This window comes from Thermobia domestica, chromosome 5 (genome assembly GCF_964235325.1).
Source record: "Thermobia domestica chromosome 5, izTheDome1.hap1.1, whole genome shotgun sequence".
In the NCBI taxonomy this organism is placed as follows: Eukaryota; Metazoa; Arthropoda; class Insecta; order Zygentoma; family Lepismatidae; genus Thermobia; species Thermobia domestica.
In genome coordinates, this window is record NC_137458.1 from 62,055,264 (window position 1) to 62,076,678 (window position 21,415).

Here is a 21,415-nt window from a genome sequence, read left to right on the forward strand (position 1 = left end):
AGGGACGTCATCCCTCAAATCGTGACGGGCTAAATGGCCATAGATGCCGAAAGCCCAGAAATCTAAATCCTAAATCCCTAATAGGCATAATCGTGGTACGTTAAACTGAAAGGTTTCATTTTACTTCATTTTCTTTTAGTTATCACGTTTCAGATTTCAAGAATCGTTTTGTTTAAAGATTAGCATTGTTTGTAGTGTCCATCTTTAGACTATATTAGTAGGGCGTAATTCTGTATACGAGGGTCTCTACGAAAGTTTTGAGATACGCATTGTTGTGGCACAGTATTTGAATTACAACAATTGCGTTCGGTAGTGGTATCTAGAGCGAAGAAGCGAAGCAAGTTTCAACTCGTCTCGCTTATCGGCGTGGCCGTATCGCCTTCATTTGTTTGTTGATGTGAGCAGTATTCGGCTGTCTAGAATGGAGCTCGAAAGAGAACATTTTCGACCAATGATCCTATACGATTTCAAAAGGGGTTTGAACGAGACACAAAGCCTTGACCGTTTGCAGGGGGCATTTTGGGACCTTGCTCCTTCCCGTGCTACAATTTTTCGGTGGTTTGGTGAATTCAGCAGAGGCCGGACATCGCTTAAAGATGAAGAGAGAGCTGAAGTCCGACAACAGCTGTGTCAGATGAAAACATTGCCGCTGTGGAACAAATAATTCGAGAAAATCCTCGAACAACTTTCAAGGACATTGAATCTACAGTGAGCATTGGATCGCAAGCAGTAACAAAACTTCTTCATGATCATCTTCGGCTCAGGAAGGTTTCATCTTGTGGGTGCCTCACACTTTGACTGAACAGCAGAAGCGCATGCGTGTGGAATGGTGTGAAGAAATGCTTGCAAGATTTGATGGACGCAATTCTCGACGCGTCTCTGACATTGTTACTGGTGATGAGATTTGGATCTATCATTTTGACCCTGAAAATAAACGCCAGTCTACAGTTTGGATCTTTCCAGACGAAAATCCACCCACGAAAGTGAAGCGATCACGAAGTGTGGGGAAGTAGATGGTCTCAACTTTCTTCTCCAAATCTTGCCATGTTGCAACTGTTCCACTTGAAGAACAAAGGACCGTTACTGCTCAGTGGTACACCATTGTTTGCCTAACAAAAGTGTTCCAGAAGCTTCGGGAACGGCGTCCAAGAACTGGATTGCGTGGGATCCTGCTTCATCATGACAACGCGTCCGTACACACGGCCAACATCACAATTCAGTTTTTAGACTCTACGGAGGTCAAACTCATTCGTCGTATAGCCCTGACCTAGCCTCGTGTGATTTTTTCTGTTCCCCAGGATCAAAGATCGCATGCGTGGGAAGAGATTTTGCAGCCCTGAAGAAGCTGTAGTGGCTTACGAGAATGAACTTTCAACACTTTAAGAAAAAGACTGGCAACACTGCTTCCAAAAGTGGTTTTCGAGGATGCAAAATTGTGTACAGTGTAATGGTGAATACTTTGAGAAAATGTGAGTGTTAAATTGATTTTAAGTACGTAAGTTATTTCACATCTGAAAACTTTCGTAGTGACCCTCGTAGTGGGTTGATTTTCAATTTATGGAAAATTAAAGACATGTTCTATCTTTTTGTAATAATAATAATAATAATAATAATAATAATAATAATAAATAATAATAATAATAATAGGACGCAAAAGTAACTGAATAATTTATAATGTAAGCAGTAAAACACTACTTACGGTTGGAACAAATTAAGGTTGAAATTTAAAAGAAGTTACGCTCTATTATTTGAGTTTAGCTATGCTTTAAAGCAAAATAAGTATTTTTTTTAACAAAAACATATTTATGTACTTATTTATTTGAAACTGTTTCCAGATACAACCACAATTGTAAAGACTTGAATTGTTTTCTTAAGTTTCTGATCTAAGTCGGCCACGAATTATACGATTTCAAAGGTACTATTCCCAGCACCCACCTCGTAGGAAGAATCGAAAGTTAAAAAAAAGCACAGTCGGTGGAATCAAAACCGTGGCAGGTACTCTAACCATTCACTGAACTCAGTCCGCAGAACTTATTAATTAATAGGAAATTGCGTTACTACTGACTGAGATATTTTCCCATTTATAGTAAACATTTGTGATTCAACAAAAGGAACTCAGACACGTTTCCACATCACAAATAAGTTAATAACTTAATTAAATACATGTTACATTTATTTTTATTATTTAAGTTAATTATTTATATAAATTTTAAAATTTCAAATAATTCTTTATTTTGTTTATTATTTCAGCATCAGTACATTCAATTTTTCTAATTACTACATACTAAAATATAAATCTACTGACAAAATCAAAATAACAGAATATTAATTATTGTCCGTAACTAATTACTGTGTGATCGAGAATAAATATAATAATTATTGTATTGTCGATTCATGGTCGGAAACAAGAAATATTAAATAGAAAAGTTAATAACTTATTGACAAAAAGTAATGTTTAAGTTAACATATGAAACTTGACATCCCAACAAAACACCGATACATCGAAATTAAAAGAACAAAAATAAAATGTGAAATGTCACTGAATGACTGCATTACATTTTATTTTCTCGTTTCTCTACCAAACTCCACACATATTGAAATTTATCTCTACGTGTGATATCAATCTAACATTTCTGTTGCATTTCAATACCCAACAAAGTTGACAACCTTTGTGGTTCTGCTCAAGCCTACCTAATTATCCAAATACAGTTAGGTAGGCTTGAGCCAGAAAGAATGTATACACTGTTAAAAAAAACTATTTATCATATTTCTTAATTAAATTTAATTATTGTTCAAATATGTGTTACAACCCTTCAAGTAAGCATATGTTTACATTAGATGTTCAAAATGTTTGTTGTTGGCGGCCAAACACCTAACAGAACGACGAACGCTCGCAGCAGATACAGTGGCCAATATATCAATGGAGACCGATACACATGACTCTGTAATCCTGCCGTGCTCCTCAAATTTGTCAACAATGCGTTTGATCGTTGGGCAAGTTGGTGGTTCAGTACCAAACTCCTCTCTCCACTGACACTGCATTCCCAAACCTGATAAAACATTTCAAAACGTATTAACACTGCTCGAACATCAAGCATGCTCCTGTCATTTTTAGTACAGTAAATAAAGGTCTGAACCCGGAAAAAATTCATACAAGCAAGAAACTTTGCAAGAAGTTTCTTTATGATGTCCTAATCAATATACTAAAAGTCCCCGAAAATTCATGCTGTGCTCTGGCCGCCATCTTGGAAAATGGCGGATTTTCCTAATATTTACAAAATACGCCATAACGTCCTTGCTAATTGACGTATTGTCATGAAACTTCCGCTAAATTAAAGAGGAATAAATAAGAAATCTAAAAATAGTAGTATTATTGTTATATTTTGTTTCCATAAGTGAAAAATAATTAAATAATTAAGATTTTGAAACGTACAAAAACATATTTTGAGAAATAGCTCTAAAAGTATGCAAGATACCCGGCTTCAGTACGTAAACTAAAAGGAAGATGCAAACTTGTTCTTTCATTTAGCGCAATTTTGGTTACATTATGACAAACCATAACGAAGATATGATTATTTTTCTAAACATAAATGAATATTGTTTTACGGGTTGCACGCGCATAAACTTGAATTCTTAAAATTTGTAATGACGCCCTTATAATTAAAATGTATCAATGAAAGTTTCACTAATCCCATCAGAAATTTTTAAATATAATCTTCAATACTTCTTATATTACCTAAAATTATAGTTTCGCCATATTAAAAACATGTTGTATAATAGATCGAAATGGGTATTAAATTTATTTCATAAAATGATCAAAATGAGGTACAATGCATTCCTTAAATTACCTTGGAAATTTCACAGCATTGCTTTTGTTATTTTTTGATTTGTATTTAATCCATATATTAAGATGTGGTTCTATTTACATGTACTATATCGTCTTAGACAGTTGTGAGAAAATTGCTTATTATGTTTATTCTTCTCTTTACAGGCTGAAAAGTGAATAAAATATCATTGAACATTCTATACGCTTAAAAGTACGATACAGTGCAAATACCTTCTGTGCTTGCTTTAGTATTATTGTATTGTAGTAAGAAGCCTCAAGATGGACGAGAAAAATATTTGTATTTTATGTGGTGAGTGCCTTGATAAAGATGTAACTGTAAAAGTAGGATTGAAAGGAATTCACACGTTAGTTGACGCTAGTAAGAAAAGAGAAGATAAGAAATATGAAATGATGGAAAATTTAGACATACTTGTAGTTCATGTTCATTGTAGGAAAGAGTATACAAGACCAAGCAGTATTGTTTCAGTCAAACGTAAAAGAGAAGAAGACTTATCAGATACTTCTGAAATATTTCTTCGTTCAAGTGTGCCTAAATTTGATTACAAAGTTAATTGCCTGTTTTGTGCGGAAGAGTGCAAATTTCCTAACACAAAATTACCAAAGAATCGCCGAAGAAGGATAAGTAGAGTTGAAACTATGGATATTAAAGATACTATATTACAAATATGTTCCCTTCGCAACGATTCATTGGCAAAGGAAGTCGCGATTCGTATAGCAGATGCAATTGACTTAGTAGCTGCGGATGCGCGTTATCACCACGATTGTTATATTGACTTCAGAAATGTGCCAGAGAGAGAAGACCGAGGGAGGCCATCCAATGTTTTAGGACAGACATTTGAAGAGTTGATTAATTATCTTGATGAAAATGATGAATGCCAGTACACATTAGCAGAGTTAATGGACATTGCAAAGAATATAACTGGAGTTACCGAAGAAATGTGTGACAAGAAAACTTTGAAGAAGTATTTGAAAGATCATTATAAATCAGGACTTGTATGTACTGAGATACCAGGAAAACCTTCTATTTTTAGCTTCTTAGGTACTTCTCACAAAATCATTTCTGATCAGTGGTATGCAGAGAGACGGAAAGCAGAAGAAAGTGAAAGGATGAGAATAGTAGAAACAGCTGCTCTTATAATAAGGGAAGATATTCGACGAAAAGTTTATGATACTAAAAATTATCCAACTATCGACGAAATGGAAGAGGGTGGTATAGATCTTCTACCTGAAACACTGCGGGTTTTTACGCATAGTGTTGTTTCAGGAGGAACTAAAAGCAAAATTAAAGATTGTACTAACGTACTCAGAAAAGAAAAAGTTATCAATCATGCAATAATTAGTGCTTGCAGACCAAGATCATTTACATCTCCTATTCAACTCGGACTGTCTGTTTATCTTCACCATAAATATGGCTCTAGGCGCTTGGTAGATTTACTTAATCGACTTGGTATTTGCTCATCATACTCTGAAGCCAACACGTACATGATTTGTGCAGCAAATAACACAAATAGACTTGCAATAGATGAAGATGGATTTATACAGTTTATTTTCGATAACGCAGATGTAAACATTTGCACTTTGGATTGTTTTGACACTTTTCATGCGCTTGGAGGTATAGAATGTGTAACACCTGCTTCATCTGTTAATATATGTGGAAAAGTCTTACGAGATTGTGATCAGAAACTTGACAGTGGAAGTTTTAAAATCGACATTACTAAATTCAAACGAACCTCCTCAAATGGCACAAAATTGGTCAAAACCTTTGCATTGAATAATGAGCAGATATCAGTAATGCGAAAAGCATTTAAGGTTGATGTAATATGGTTGGCTGGATTTCCTGTTTGTAATAGTCCTCAACCAAGCTGGAATGGATATATGCAAAGTAACTCACGTCCTACAGGCACTTTCAGCGTAAGTAAAATTGTTCCAATACCATTCATTAATTTGGACCCTAATAATTTGGACACCTTGTATTCAGCTTTGAATTTTGCTGCACGACAATGCATTCAAAGAAAACAAATTTGTATCGTTACATTTGACCAACCACTCTATATGAAATCATCTCAAATATTAGCAGGAGAAGAGTGCACGAGTTACTTATCGTCTGTCTTACTAAGACTAGGAGGGTTTCATCTCCTCATGTGTTTTCTGGGAGCTATAGGATATGTAATGAAGGGCAGTGGATTGGAAAGTTTGTGGGAGATCATATATGCGAAAAATACAGTTGTCCATATGCTATCTGGCCATGCTTTCTCTCGAGCTGTACGTGCTCATACTTTAACGGCAACAGCGCTCCTATCTGTTCTCATTAATGAGAGTGAAGATCTTAAAGAAGACGCCTTAGAACTTGCAAGGTTATTCCAAAGACTGCTTGCAAAGGAACTACCACCTGATGAAGCAGTTTCCACAGATTTCATGAATCAGTTTGTTCGAAATTTTGAACTTGTATGCGAGCGAATGAGAGCCGAGAGTCGAACGACCTCCCTTTGGTTGCAGTATTTTGAAAAAGTAACTTTGATATATCAGTTCATTCGAGCAGAAAGAACAGGAAACTGGCCTCTTCATGTGGCAACAGTTATGAAAATGATACCATACTTCCATGCAGCAGGACACATCTTATACGCAAAATCAGCACATTTGTACGCACAGGAAATGCTTGAATTGGAATCTCGCCTATCTCCTGAAGATTACCGAAAGTTCACCATGGAAGGATACTTTACAATCAGAAGAACTAACTGTTATTGGTCAGGAACGTGGAGCGATATGATTATAGAACAATCGTTAATGAAGAACCTTAAATCAATAGGCGGCTTAACACGTGGACGTGGCATTACTGAGAATACTTTAATGAAGTGGATACTGTGTGCACCAACATATATCGAAGTTGCTCATGCTATTGAGAGTTTAGCTGGAATTATTCCTTTGCCAACAGATCATGTAGAACTTAGAGAGAGCCGAAAGAGCAAGGATGCGTCTGATACAAGTATTTTAATACAGTGGCTAACACAACACAATCCATTTAAGCAGAAATCAGGGGCCCTTATTTGTCTGTCAAGCGGACTTGTCGGAGGATTTGATGTAACTTGTGATGAGGCTCTCACGAAGGGAAGAGCATCAATGGAAGCATTTGAAGGCAAGGATGTATTTACTGCTTCCTTACGGAGAAAAGACAGAGTAATACCTCTAGCTGCAGTTAGCTCAGGATTGAAAATTAAGAATACTACTGTAGTCATCCATCAGCAACAAATCTTTAATCGTATCGTTTGCTCCGTAAAAACTGAAAGTGAGCTCAAACATTGCTTCAAATTTGAATTAGCACCGAAACCTCCGTCATTATTCGACGACGTATCAATGCGAAAAACGAAGAAATCATCAATCATTCAACTGTTTAAAACAGACAAACTAATGCATGAAACGTTACCATCGATTTGCAAGTTCGTTATAGATGGTGGACATATTTTGCATTCATGTCAATGGCCTAGGCCTTCAACTTATGGAGCCATTGCAAGTATGTATGTGTCATATATCATTTCTCACTATGGTACAACCTGCAGCGTAGTTTTTGACGGTTACCCAGACAATCCTACCACTAAAACACAAGAACAGAAGCGACGAGCAAGTAGAAGGACATCAGCTGATATTCTAGTGCAGGACCACATGACTACTACTACTACTCAAGAGGAGTTTCTTGCAAATGAAAACAACAAACGATGTTTCATAAATCTTCTCAAAACCAGGTTAGAGGAAAACAAAGTATCAGTTGAAGAAGCCGAAGCTGACGCAGACATTCTCATTGTATCAGTCGCACTACGAGAAGCTGCTATGGGAAGTGAAGTTGTTGTTGTAGGTTGGGATAGTGATTTGTTAGTTTTACTGACTGCTTTATCTACACCTGAAAATAAAATTTGGTTCCTAAAGCCTGGTACAAAACATGCGAACAAAAAGGAAACTGTAGTTTTTAACATCTTGAAGCAAAAATCTGCTTTCAAAGACGTTTGCGATGTTTTATTATTTGCTCATGCAATGAGTGGTTGTGATACTACTTCGGCGCTTTTTCGGAAAGGGAAGGTAAAAGTTTTGCGTTTATTGGAACAGAACGAAACCCTTCGAAAAGAAATGAGAGTGTTTAACTGTAAAGACTCAAGCAAAGAAGAAATATCAAATGCTGGAGAAAAATTCCTTCGTGCATTATATGGAGCTCGCCGTTGCACGTCATTAGATGAATATAGGTATTTCTACTATTATCGTATCGTTGGAAAGCAGCAGCTACATTCTAAGTTGGAATTAGGAGTATTACCACCAACAGGTGCTGCTGCCGCTCAGCATTCTTTCAGAGTCTATTTGCAAATACAACAATGGCTAGGAAATGCATTAGATCCTACCGAATGGGGATGGAGTTTTATTGATGGTTCACTGAATCCCGTTACCACAACTCTGGAACCAGCACCAGTTACTCTTTTGAAACTTATTTCATGTTCATGCAAGTTGTCTTGCCGAAAAAAATGTGAATGTGCTAGTAAAGGTCTTCATTGTTCAGCAATGTGTAGTAACTGCCAAGGAATGTCGTGTGAAAACTGTCATGATGTGAACGAATTGTATGAGGATGAAGGCGAGGTACTTTGATTGTGCTGGTGACGTGAAAATCTCAAATCTTAATATCTTTTCGTGTACTACTTATTTTTATACTCCAATATTTTGCAGAAAATATAATTGAGGAAAGGTACGTAATGGTATAGTCTCTACCCAGAGATATTTTATCCTCTATACTAAATTAATTACGGATTTCGAACTATTATACAAGATGTGGTTAAAATTGAGAAATTGACATTTACATAAGACAAAAAGGACAAATAAGAGTGAAGTTTAAATGTTAGTTTTTTGTGTGTAGCTCTAATGGGATTGGATAAGTTTTTTTCTTTTAAAAGAAATCAATTATACTAAAGTTTAACAAATCAAGTTTTGTATGTGGTTATGCAACCCGTAAAGCAATATTCGTTTATGTTTAGAAAAATAATCATATCTTCCTTACGGTTTGTCATAATGTAACCAAAATTGCGCTAAATGAAAGAACAATTTAGTATCTACCTTTTATTTTATGTATTAAAGTCGGGTATCTTGCACACGTTTAGAGCTATTTCTCAAAATATGTTTTTGTACGTTTCAAAATCTTAATTATTTAATTATTTTTCACTTACTAAAACAAAATATAGCAATAATACTACTATTTTCAGATTTCTTATTTATTGCTCTTTAATTTAGTGGAAGTTTCATGACTTATACTTCAATTAGCAAGGACGTTACGGAGTATTTTGTAAATATTTGGAAAATCCGCCATTTTCCAAGATGGCGGCCAGAGCACAGCATGAATTTTCGGGGACTTTTAGTATATTGATTAGGACATCATAAGGAAACTTTCTACAAAGTTTCTTGCTTGTATGAATTTTTTCCGGGTTCGCCCAAATTTTGACCTTCATTTACTGTACTATTTCTAATCTCACTATCATGCTGATAGTACCGACATCTGTTGAGCGGAAAACCGTACTACAACGTAATTTTAACTGAAAACAATTGAAAATGCGACATCTGTTGTGGGAAAATCCATACTACAACATACTTAAATTTCAGAACAATTGTCAAGGGCAATATCCTGATACAGGATGACAAAGGGTATAAACAATTTTCTAGCAGACTCTGTATAACCTTTGTAATACGCATAATTACATAATCATAAACGTTAGTTTAATTGAACAAGGAAATCAAAACTTGCTTTCGAAAACCAAAATTATAATATATTTAAGAGAGTCCTTGGCACATTTTCTCCACTCATTATCGGGATTTTAGATGTACTATACGACTTGTATGAATATGTTCAAGAGAAATTACCTGGAAAAACCGTAATAAAGTCTCGAGTTTTATTTCTTACAACATGCAAAGTCTTAGGAAAGAATTTAGCTCCCTTCTATATAACGTTTTCAAGCTTTGCAAAAGAAAGAAGTCTTAACTGCAATATCGTAGTCGTTCTTTGAGGCATTCTTAACCAACTCAAAGATATTTTCTCTCCCAAGCAAGCAAGCTCTGTCTCCCGTGAGCCACCTCGTCGACTTTTCACACCCGCTATTTTTCTGCTTTAGTGCTCCCATTGTGACACACTCCGTCGCGCTCATTCCGCGGAAGAATCAGACCTTTTACCTTTACCATGTAAAACCACCGCCTCCTTTCATAACTCTTGAAACAGCCTCTTTCCTCTACTACACAGCTACGAGACAAACTTTGCGCCACAAACAACCACTATTTCGAACAAGAAAGCTCACCAAAGATTCAAACAGGAGACTAAAGAATAAAGTAGAGTAAAAGTTTGTTGTAGAAGTCAAGAATAAATTTTACTTCTGAGTACAGAATCCATTAAAGAAAGAGCTAAAGCCATCGTGTATATCTGGCTACATCTTGACAAAACTTAACACGTTCTCCCCTTAAACTTTTGCGTATGTTTTAGATTTTTAGTAGTTTTAGTTACGATTCACCTAGAAAGCAACGAAATATTATTGCTGTAGAAACAAAACATATATACTGGGAGCGTAGCGTGTTAATACAGGGTGTCTCAATTTAATATATGAGTTCTTCAAAATAGATTATTTCACTAATTATAGTAGATGGACATACATTTTTCTGGTGTGACTTTAATGACGGAAATAATTTTTTGATATTGAAGATAGGATGTTGCTCTACTTTCATCTCCGTGTGAGGGATTTTCTCGATCATATATTCACTGAGAGATTGATAGGACGAAGAGAAAGTGCTAAGGAATACCCACTTCGATCTACAGGTTTAACCCCTAGACTCTTTCTTTGCGAAACTGTAAAGAACATAGTGTACGCCGAAAAACCTCAAAGTCTGGAAGATCTATGAGAGTAAAGCGAGCAGGCATGTGACGTTATTCCTTTAGTAACATTATAACAGGTACATCGCTGTGATCTACGCACTGAGAAAAAAGTAAGTGTTGTTCGGTTCAATATGAACCTGCCAAACTTATGGCGATGGCAACTGAACATATTTCATTAAATGTATTAAGCTAAATTTATCCAGTGTCTGAGCCAGATTGATTGGTAAGCACCTTATTACCATACTATGGGACTATATGTGTTCTAGTAACACAGGCAATATAATGTCTGATATACTGCTAGCTGCACACTTTACAATAGACATTTAAGTAAACATGTTCAATGGTCATACCCATACATTTGTCAGGTTCATCTGTAACTGATGAACAGCAGTGACTTTATTCTCTGTGCGTGGTTGTCGATGATATATTGAGGCGCGAAATGCCCATTTCGAATACTTTCGTCCTTACATAACACCTCAAAAATTGAATATCTATCGGCTTGGTTGGGTCAGCTGTTTCGTTTCAAACAGTGTATATACAGATGGTGATCAGAAAAATGGAAACACCTGTAGTTGGCAACACGTCAGATGTATGGGTTGGCAGTGGTGTCGTGGCGCCTGCAGCGCCGGACCGCTGGTGGTGGTGTGTTAGGTCGGTCTCCATACTACGTCAGGCGCAGTGGAACAGCAGGGTCCAGTGGCTGCAGCAGACGGAGGTAGTGTAAAATGGAAGACTTCTCAGATTTTCAAAGAGGGCAAATTGTTGGTGCGCGGTTATGTGGAGTGAGTGTGACGGCAGTGGCTACTGTGTTAGGTGTGTCGCGTGGGACAGTGTCGAAGGTGATGACGGCCTACACAACACACGAGAAAACCACATCGGGGAAGAGGAACAGTGGGCGGAAGAAAATCATGAGTGACAGGTCACGCCGGGTATTAAAGCGCATTGTCACGCAGAACCGTCATGCCACTGCGGAGCAAGTGACGGAGGAACTCAATCAACACCTCCCCCACCCTATTTCGACAATCACAGGCCGCCGCAAATTACATGACATGAACTTACGGGGTCGTGTTGCACGGGCCAAACCGCTCATCAGGGACCATAACGCTTTCGCAAGACGCAAATGGTGCCGCGACCATGCAACTTGGACCGTTGAGGCCTGGAAACGTGTGATATGGTCGGATTTGGTTGGATGAGTCATCCTTCACCCTATTCCCAACCACGGGCCGTGTTTATGTGTGGAGAACGCCCAAAGAAGCTTATGATCTGCAGTGTCTCCGTGCAACATGGCGGCGGCTCGGTGATGCTGTGGGCCGCCATATCATGGTTTTCATTGGGTCATGTGGTCACATTTAGCGGACGAATCACTGCCAACGATTATGTCGCAATTTTAGGAGACCACTTGCATCCTATGGTCCGGATGTTGTTCCCGGACAATGACGCCATCTTCCAGGATGATAATGCACCCATTCACACAGCTGGCATTGTTGCAGCGTGGTTCGAGGAACATCGGATGAAGTTCAACACCTTCCCTGGCCCGCCCAATCCCCAGATCTTAACATAATTGAACATCTGTGGTCCGTCTTGGAAACACGACTCCGGCGACGATTTCCACCTCCATCCTCTCTCACAGAACTGGCCGATGCCCTGCACGAGGAATGGTGTAAAATTCCACTTGCTACCATTCACGATCTCTATGCCTCCATCCTACGTCGCATCAAGGCTGTTCTGAAGGCGAAAGGTGGCCCGACACCATATTAATCTGGTAAGTTGCAATTTCGTTCAGGTGTTTCCATTTTTCTGATCACCATCTGTATGTATATTAACTAAATAATTTAAATTAAAATAAGTACGATGTAAACCTTTACCTGTCAGATAAGTTGTCTTATTGTAAATTACACAGTTATCCTGAAATAATATAAAATATCTAAATACTTACTAATTTAAGGGTTACTTACGAGATACAATGCGAATGAATGTCTGGAAGGTTTATTCAATGTAATAGCGAAAAACTTAAAATGATTATCTACTTTGGTACTAGAAACAAAGAATGGGAAAAAGAAACGAACTGAAGTTTTATAAAATTGCGAGAGATGTGAAGAGAGTGAGAAAGAACTTGAAGTGTCGGTATTGAAAAACAAAACAATGTAAACGAGGATAATGAAGGATTTGTAATATTGAGGGATAAATAGGAACAAAAATCTTAGTGACGGAAAGGGTATCACTATAGGTAATAAAAATATTAGAAATTTTAGAGTAAAGAAGATGAAAAGAAAAATGTTATAAAATTGTATTGAAATACAGTAGAGCGTCGATTATCCGAAGTAATTGGGGGACATGGGTGTTCGGAAAACTGGTTTGTTCGGATAATCGAACTGTACATGTTTATTTGCCAAAAAGAAGTACAGTACAGTAAATTTATTCATAAAAAGAAGTGTACTGATTGTTGAAACACAGCGACTGGTGGCTTGGCCGGTCAGCAGCGCCTTATGAACGCCCCATTAGAAGCAATGTTCCGCCGGCAGTGGCTCAGTGCGGCGACTACTGTGGGAAACTTGGTTTGGGAGTGAGGGGGATGATGGACGGTAGGGTGGGAGAGTAACAGGTGTGAGCGAGTACACAGTTCGGTTAAGCGGTCGTTCTGTTGACCGACGTTCGGATAATCGACCCTCTACTGTATATAAATATCGAAAAAGTCCAAAAATTGTCTTTGAAAGAGTAACTATCTTATTAATTAAGAAATTGACATGAACATTATTTATCTTGTGTCATCGTATTACTTAATTCGAATATTGTTCGTCATATAATAACAAAAGTTTATTATGAACGAATAAATAAAGGAGCTGAGAACGAACAGTTTGGAGTAAAGAGATTGAAGGATTCTTGGATTATTGCAGTGAACGGTACATTTTCAGAAATAAATTGAGTGGATATAGGATTCGTGCGTTTCGAGAATATTTTTGACTGAATGAACTGTCAAGTGTTAAGGCAAGTACTAAAGGAAGTTAGAATGGAATGAAATAACTTCAGACTCTTAAAATCCCTATATGAATTAAAGAACAAGAACCAGAATAGAGGAAAATATGACAGGGAACGTTACTCCGAGGGCAAACTTACTTAACATGTACGTAGAAGTACTACTTAAGATTGCCACTAAGGAAGGTAAATTTAAGTTAGAAATAGAAGTGTTAATTGTGTATGCTTTATAGATGATTTAATTTTTATATCTTTTTTTAATGAACAAAAACTAAACATGATATTTGACAACTTGAAGAAAAGTAGTGAAAGGTATAGGACGTAGTTGAAAATTTAAGATAAGATGATGATGCAAGTTTGTTAAATATTGGCGGCTTGTAAGAGAACCCAGACAGGTTAATATAACAATTTCATAATTAGAAACTTAAGAAAGAAAATTTACCAAATGTAATAGTTCTTGTATGCAGAATGTAGTACATTAGGTGTTTTTCTCTTAGCTTGTAGCGAATAAAATTCTATACAAGAAAAACCACATTAGTTAAGTTTTCTTCCCTTAACTTGTAACGTTAAAATTACATACAAGAATTAGCACATTAGTTAAGTTTTTCCCTAGCTTGTAGCGATAAATTGTATATAAGAATTACGATATTACGTACGTTTCTTCCCTTTGCTTGTAGCGATAAAACTGCATATAAAAATTACGACATTATGTAATTTTCTCCCGTTAGGTTGTAGCAATAAAATTGCATACAGTAATTAGAATATTAGGTAAGTTTTCTTCCCTTAGCTTCCAGCGATAAAATTGTATATAAGGATTACGATATTATGTACGTTTTCTTCCCTTAGCTTGAAGCGATAAAATTGCATATAAGAATTACGACATTATGTAACTTTTCTTTCCTTAGGTTGTAGCGATAAAATTGCATACAGTAATTGGAATATTAGGTAAGTTTTCTTCCCTTAGCTTCCAGCGATAAAATTGCATATAAGAATTACGACATTATGTAACTTTTCTTGGCTTAGGTTGTAGCGATAAAATGACATACAATAATTAGAATATTAGGTAAGTTTTCTTCCCTTGGCTTGTAGCGATATACTGCGAACAAGAATTAGATCAGGTAAGTTTTCTTCCCTTAGTTTGCAGCGGTAAAATTGCATACAAGAATTAGAATATTAGGTAAGTTTTCTTTCCTTAATTTGAGCGATAAAAATTCTATCCAAGAATTAGAACATCTGATAAGTTTCCTTCCTTTTGCTTGTGGAGATAAAATTGTATGCAAAAATTACAACAATATATAAGTTGTCTTCCTTTAACATGCAGGGATAAAATTGTAATATTTCTCTTGCGATTTCTTCGTGAGCCACCACTGATCTTAACTGAGTTAGATGGGCCGAAATAATACAAGCAGCTAACTCTAAATAGATTACATTTAAGAATTATTGAAATCTGAAATATAAATGGAAAATAACGTAGAGCATGAAAGTAACAAAAGGAATCTCCACAAAATTTATTTTCTGAATCATTGAAGAAAAGAATACAAAAATAATTATTTTCGTACTTCTCACAGTGGAAAACCAATGAGGATATGACAATAACAGTAGGGGAGAAGTAGCAATATTGTGTTAAACAGAAAGAATAAAGAAAATGGGTTAGGATATTGTTTTAGAATAATTTGAGTACGAATAGACATTAAAGGAAACTAATGGAAGAAAAATTAGGAAGGGAGTGAAAAGTCTAAAATTGATGCACAATATTAAAACGATTGTTCTTACATTCAGAACAAGAGATTAGTATAAGAATGGGTTCATGGAAGATACTCATGATTATGACGATTATAGTAGTGATTAACTGATTGTGTATAATTAAGTAGATAAATTTTCCCAACAGATTAAAACATACAAAATGTAGAGCTCTGTTACAATGTGTTATGTCGCACACTGCGTGTTTGGAAATTTTATAGTAAACAAACAAATGTAACGCTTATACAAAAACCGTACCATGAACGGAGATTATATAGTACCGTGACGTATATAGCAGATCAAAATCACAGAGTATGTTTAAAAGTAGATATTCCCTTAATATAAAAGTAGGTATTAATAAGTTAAATGTTTAATATTATTTTATAAATTTGTATCTTCTTTTTAACATAATTGAAAGGCATTATTATGATGTTACAGCGTCGTATTCAAAACACAACCCAAGTCATTAGGAAGTTTAACGGAGAAGATTACAAAGTAATTAATAATGGATTAGATTAGAGTGTTTGATACTTCAGCACGATAGCACATAACACTGTATCTCAAACTACCGTTCAAGATACTAATACTATTCTGATTTTCCACTTTCGCAACATTTCTTCGACGCTGGGCTTTGTTCGTTATCTTTGTATTCCAATCAGCAATTACATTCTTGTTTGTGCATCGTACTTTGGTTTCAATGGGCCAGAATAATTTACTGCACTTACTTTTATTTATACGAGGTTTAGCACTTTTGTAATTCACATATTTTCTGAAGTTGGTAATACTCTGTGTCCGGGTTTCACACTTTAGTTTGTAATCGCAAATAAATTTCTATATGTGATAATTGGTACCTCGTACAATTTAATGCAACTATCCTTTGTGTGAAGTTGGCAACGTTGCGTTAAATATGACAACATTGAGCAATTTTTGCTTAATACACTGTTGTTGAAGTATCCGTTTGATTACTAAGATCACTTTGAAAATATTTCTCTGTAAAAGTATAACATGAATTATTCTCTTCACATAATTATTTATTCTTCTTTTCTCTCTGTATTTCGTGTTTCTGTATGTCAGCATAAAAATTTGGACTTATCACGTTTCTTCACCTCTCTATCCCTTGTGAACTGTTTGACTAGGAAATCCCACTATCAACATAAAGTATTCCCTTGTAAGAGCATAATCACTTTTAACAATGACTGTAGGTATGTCTGGTATTGTTCATAAGTTACCCAACTACATACCAAACCAACAATGACTATTTTTTGTATGTTTGTTGAATTGTGAGCAAACTATCCTTACTTAATAGTACCTAGGTATATATATATATATATATATATATATATATATATATATATATATATATATATAAATTTGCGCAAATTTATTGCAATTTTTTAAATAAAAATTAATGTTATCAATTATGTGCAAATTCTCATTGCTTATTATTAATTAATTTAAAACACACCTGTTGCAGTAATTTACCAGGGGCCACGTTTCCGTAAAAAAAAAAAAAATACGTATACACAGGAATTAACCTGCAGGAAATCAGTTTTCTGGAACTGAATATTGATTTTCTTTACTTTGGACATTTTTTATTTTACACTTATAGTAATTTCATTCGTTACTACACAAAAACGTTACATATTCCAGCATTGGTCATGATTTTGAAAATATTTACATAGAACATGCTTACATTTGTTTCAAGTCTAAGGTGTTTATCATTTTTAGATCAAAAGATATACGCAATCAAACTTTCGGTTGTGCAACTTTACGGACAAACTGTATATATTATCTTAATACTATACATCTTAATAGTATAGATATATAGTATTATCTTAATATGTTGCGAATTTTAATAGTAGACAACCTATGTATATGCTTATATGTTACATATCTGCCAGCCTATCTACCGTTGTTGTGAAGTTTCATCTTATTTTAAGGGGCCTAGGTAATTATGTTGGGAATAAATTTCAATAATAATAACAATTTTTAATTCATTATTTCGCGTCATAGTAATACTAGCAGAATTCTATAAAGTTTTTTTTCGAAAGTGCATTTAACAAGGTACTACAATTCAAACATTGTATAATACGCTTTGCTAAAGAAAGCAAAATACAAACGTCGACATCACCCCAAATGTATAGGAAATGTTCTTATACAGTAAAATGTAATGAGGAATTTCGTAGGAGAAGTATATGAACATACAGTATCTAGATAAATGTATATGCGACATCGGGAAAACTAAGGTAATTTGGAAAAGCTCTGAAGGTTGGTTGGGGTGTCTCCGAAAGTTGACTCGAACGAGCGAGATATCAGTTAAAGGCATAGCAGTAGTTGAAAGAAGGGAATACTTTGCATTATCGTCACTTAATTGAGATAGATATAGCAATAGCACGAGTTGAAGATGTAGTAGTAGTTGAAAGAAGTGAATGCACTGTATTACTTTTGTTTGATTGGGATAGCTGTAATGATGGTTGAGTACGAATTAAAGACAGGAACTTTACGAAGTGAATATTTTGTATTATCTTCACTTCATTGAGATATATATATAACAATGATTGACTACGACGTAGCAGCATAAAAAGATGAATACGTTACAGTATCTTTTGCTTAATGGAAGTAGTTATAACAATGATTAAGTACGAGAAGAAAACGTAGCAGCACTTCAAGAAGTGAATACTTTGCATTATGTTCAATTGGTTGAGATGAATATAATAAGGTTGAATACAAGCAGAAGACGTAGCAAGAGTTGAAGGAAATGAATACTTTGCATTATCTTTGATTTGTTTGAGTTAGATATGACAATAGTTGAGTATGAGAAGAAAACTTAGTTTTACTTGATAGGGAATACTTTGCGAATCAGATGAGCAAAATCCAACCTCCACAGTCTTTAGCTACTTTCTTGCTTTTTTTTCGTATAATTCTTCTTAAAGCGTACTGAGTTCAAATCTCGGCTGTAGACCAACTTAACCTGAAATCTGTAACACATGACAATTGTACTAATGATAATAATGGTTATTCTTTTAAATCTATTATATAAAAGAGAACGCACAAATCCTTTGTTAGCTCATCACGCTAATACGGCTGAACCAATTTCTTTCATTTTTGGGGGGTTATTAGGATTTGGACCCTAGATGGTTTTTATCATATCACTTTAATTTTTAATTACCAGTGTCTTGAGATAATTGACCATTCAAGTGTCCATAACGTACAAATCCTTTGTTAGTTCATCATAGGTATAAAAATAAACGTATTTATATGCAACCCGCATGACCGTGTCACTCGGCGGGTTAACATAAATGACAGGCGCTATAATGTTAACATTTACTGCAATTTGAAAGCGAAAAAGTAAAAATTATCTAAGTAACAAAGTTTATTGCGTTCCGGGTGACCGCAGCGAAGCGGGGTGAACGCTGCTAGTATGAAATAAATATACTATGTTTTCTGACGGTCATACAAACCAATATCGGGATTTATGATCTAACAACTTGTAGATAGCGTGGGATTTTCAACGAAAGAGTATGTCTTTAGAGGTTTTATCATTGACGTATTTAATAAAAACAACAGAACCACATATAGCTTATATAGATATAGATATCATGAACGGTGGTAAGGAAAAAACAGCTATATTTCTAAGTAGACCTTTGGGATAAGATTTTTAAACACACTCACGTTTTCCTCATGTGATCAATCATAATGTGCTCTGGACGCGTACGTGCAACCTAAATGGTTAGAGATGTCTAGAATAAAAAAGATTAAACCAATTATTTCTTCCAGACAGCATGCGATCAACTGTACAAATGCCTTGAAAGATTCGTCGGCTTATGCTTTTAGCTCTACATGATACGAAATAATATACGGCGTTTCCTATATATACAGTTTCAGGAGAACGTAATACAAAATATTTTTGAGGAATGGCACTGATTTATTTTCTACTGCTTATTTCTTAAATTTGCTGATATTAAATTATTTTCTCTAGATTACATTTTGGTCCACCTTTTTTAAAAGTCAGTTATTAATTGAATAAAATATTCAATGAGAAAGGTAATGTATTTACCAGATATGTATCAGATTCTTATATTCTTATATTCATCAGATTTTCACAAAAGGAGCACTAGATCATGAGATAACTTCTTGCTTTCCATACCCAGTTATAATTCGATTCATACCACAAATGCTTCACAGTAAGTATTACACGTCTTTGGAAAATTTTACCTCAATTAATACATCATGTTTCAACAGTTGCAAAATTAAAAAAAAAAACTGCGAAGTCCCTTCTCTTAAACAAGGATAACGATATTAATGGCCCATGAGGCATCTTCGTATTACTAGATTATTTACTTATGAATGAACACACACCTTTGTTAACTTCCACAACGCATATATATATATACTTCTGGTGTCCCTATATACAATACTAACAGCGTTCACCCCGCTTCGCTGGGGTCACCCCGGAACGCAATAAACTTTGTTACTTAGATAATTTTTACTTTTTCGCTTTCAAGTGATATGATAAAAACCATAGAAGATTGGAGTAAATGTTAACATTATATCGCCTGTCATTTATGTTAACCCGCCGAGTGACACGGTCATGTGGGTTGCATATAAATACGGTTAGATTTAGCTATGATGAGCTAACAAAGGATTTGTACGTTATGGACACTTGAATGGTCAATTATCTCAAGACACTGGTAATTGAAAATTAAAGTGATATGATAAAAACCATCTAGGGTCTAAATCTTAATAACCCCCCAAAAATGAAAGAAATTGGTTCAGCCGTATTAGCGTGATGAGCTAACAAAGGATTTGTACGTTCTCTTTTATATATATAGATTTAATTAATGTTTCTTTATGTTATTTTTATTATGGATTCTATTCTTCCTACATTGGCATCTATTTATGTTTTGTTTTTGTTTCTTATTCCATTTTATGTTTGGTGATTTTAACTATTTTCTTTACTTAAGTCTCATATTCATTTTTATATGGTAAAAATCCTTTCCTTTTGTAATTATTTATATTTTTTTGTGAATTTATGTTTCTGTTTTGGAAAATAAACAATGTATGCATGTGGTTAAGTGCCCAGAGAAGGCTGCATAGCCTTAACTTCGCCATGTAAAAGAAATAATAAATAAATAAATAAAATAAGTATTACTGGACAATCCAAATATTCCTCCAATTACAAGTACTGAAACATTCACACCTTTTAACCGTCTTTAGAAAAAAAAGGAATCCGCTTAATTTATATATATTGAATTGATCATGAAACTCCTCGACAAATGTAATGTTAATATCTTAATTAGCAGTCTATTTTGTCTAAAAGAGTATATTTCCGCGGTAGTGTTGTGTAAATTTAATAAGGATCAGATGCTAGTCTTCGGAGATAGACCATGGAACTTTACAACGGCTGACAGCGTTAATGTCGTAATTGAGTGTAGTTATGAGTCCACGTACAATTTCGTAACGTGTTGACCGATTTGAAGGAAAATACTTGCTCAGTTTGGCCAAACACTAAGATTTCATAAGGGCAACCAATTTCATAGGAAGTATGAATCCTACTTTTAATTATATACATACTAAACTACCAGAATAACGAGAAATAACATGAACTTTTGAAGAAAAGTGTTAACCAATTTTAAGCAAAGCGTTAAAAAGTATAAAATTATTTTATATTTGAATATATATATATATATATATATATATATATATATATATATATATATATATATATATATATATATATATATAAAATCTGATTCCCGAAAAGCGCAAGAAAGTAGAGAATAATTTTAAAAGTGAAACAAAGAAAAAATAATTTTAGAAAGTGCTATTACCAATAAAACATTTTAAAAGACTGTACCAAGCCAAGTAAATTAATGCTTAACGAAACTACCATTTAAACTACAATTTTATATTAGAAAATACTTTGTTTCGCCTAGCACTGATTTCAAATTTTATGTTTATAATATAAATATTTA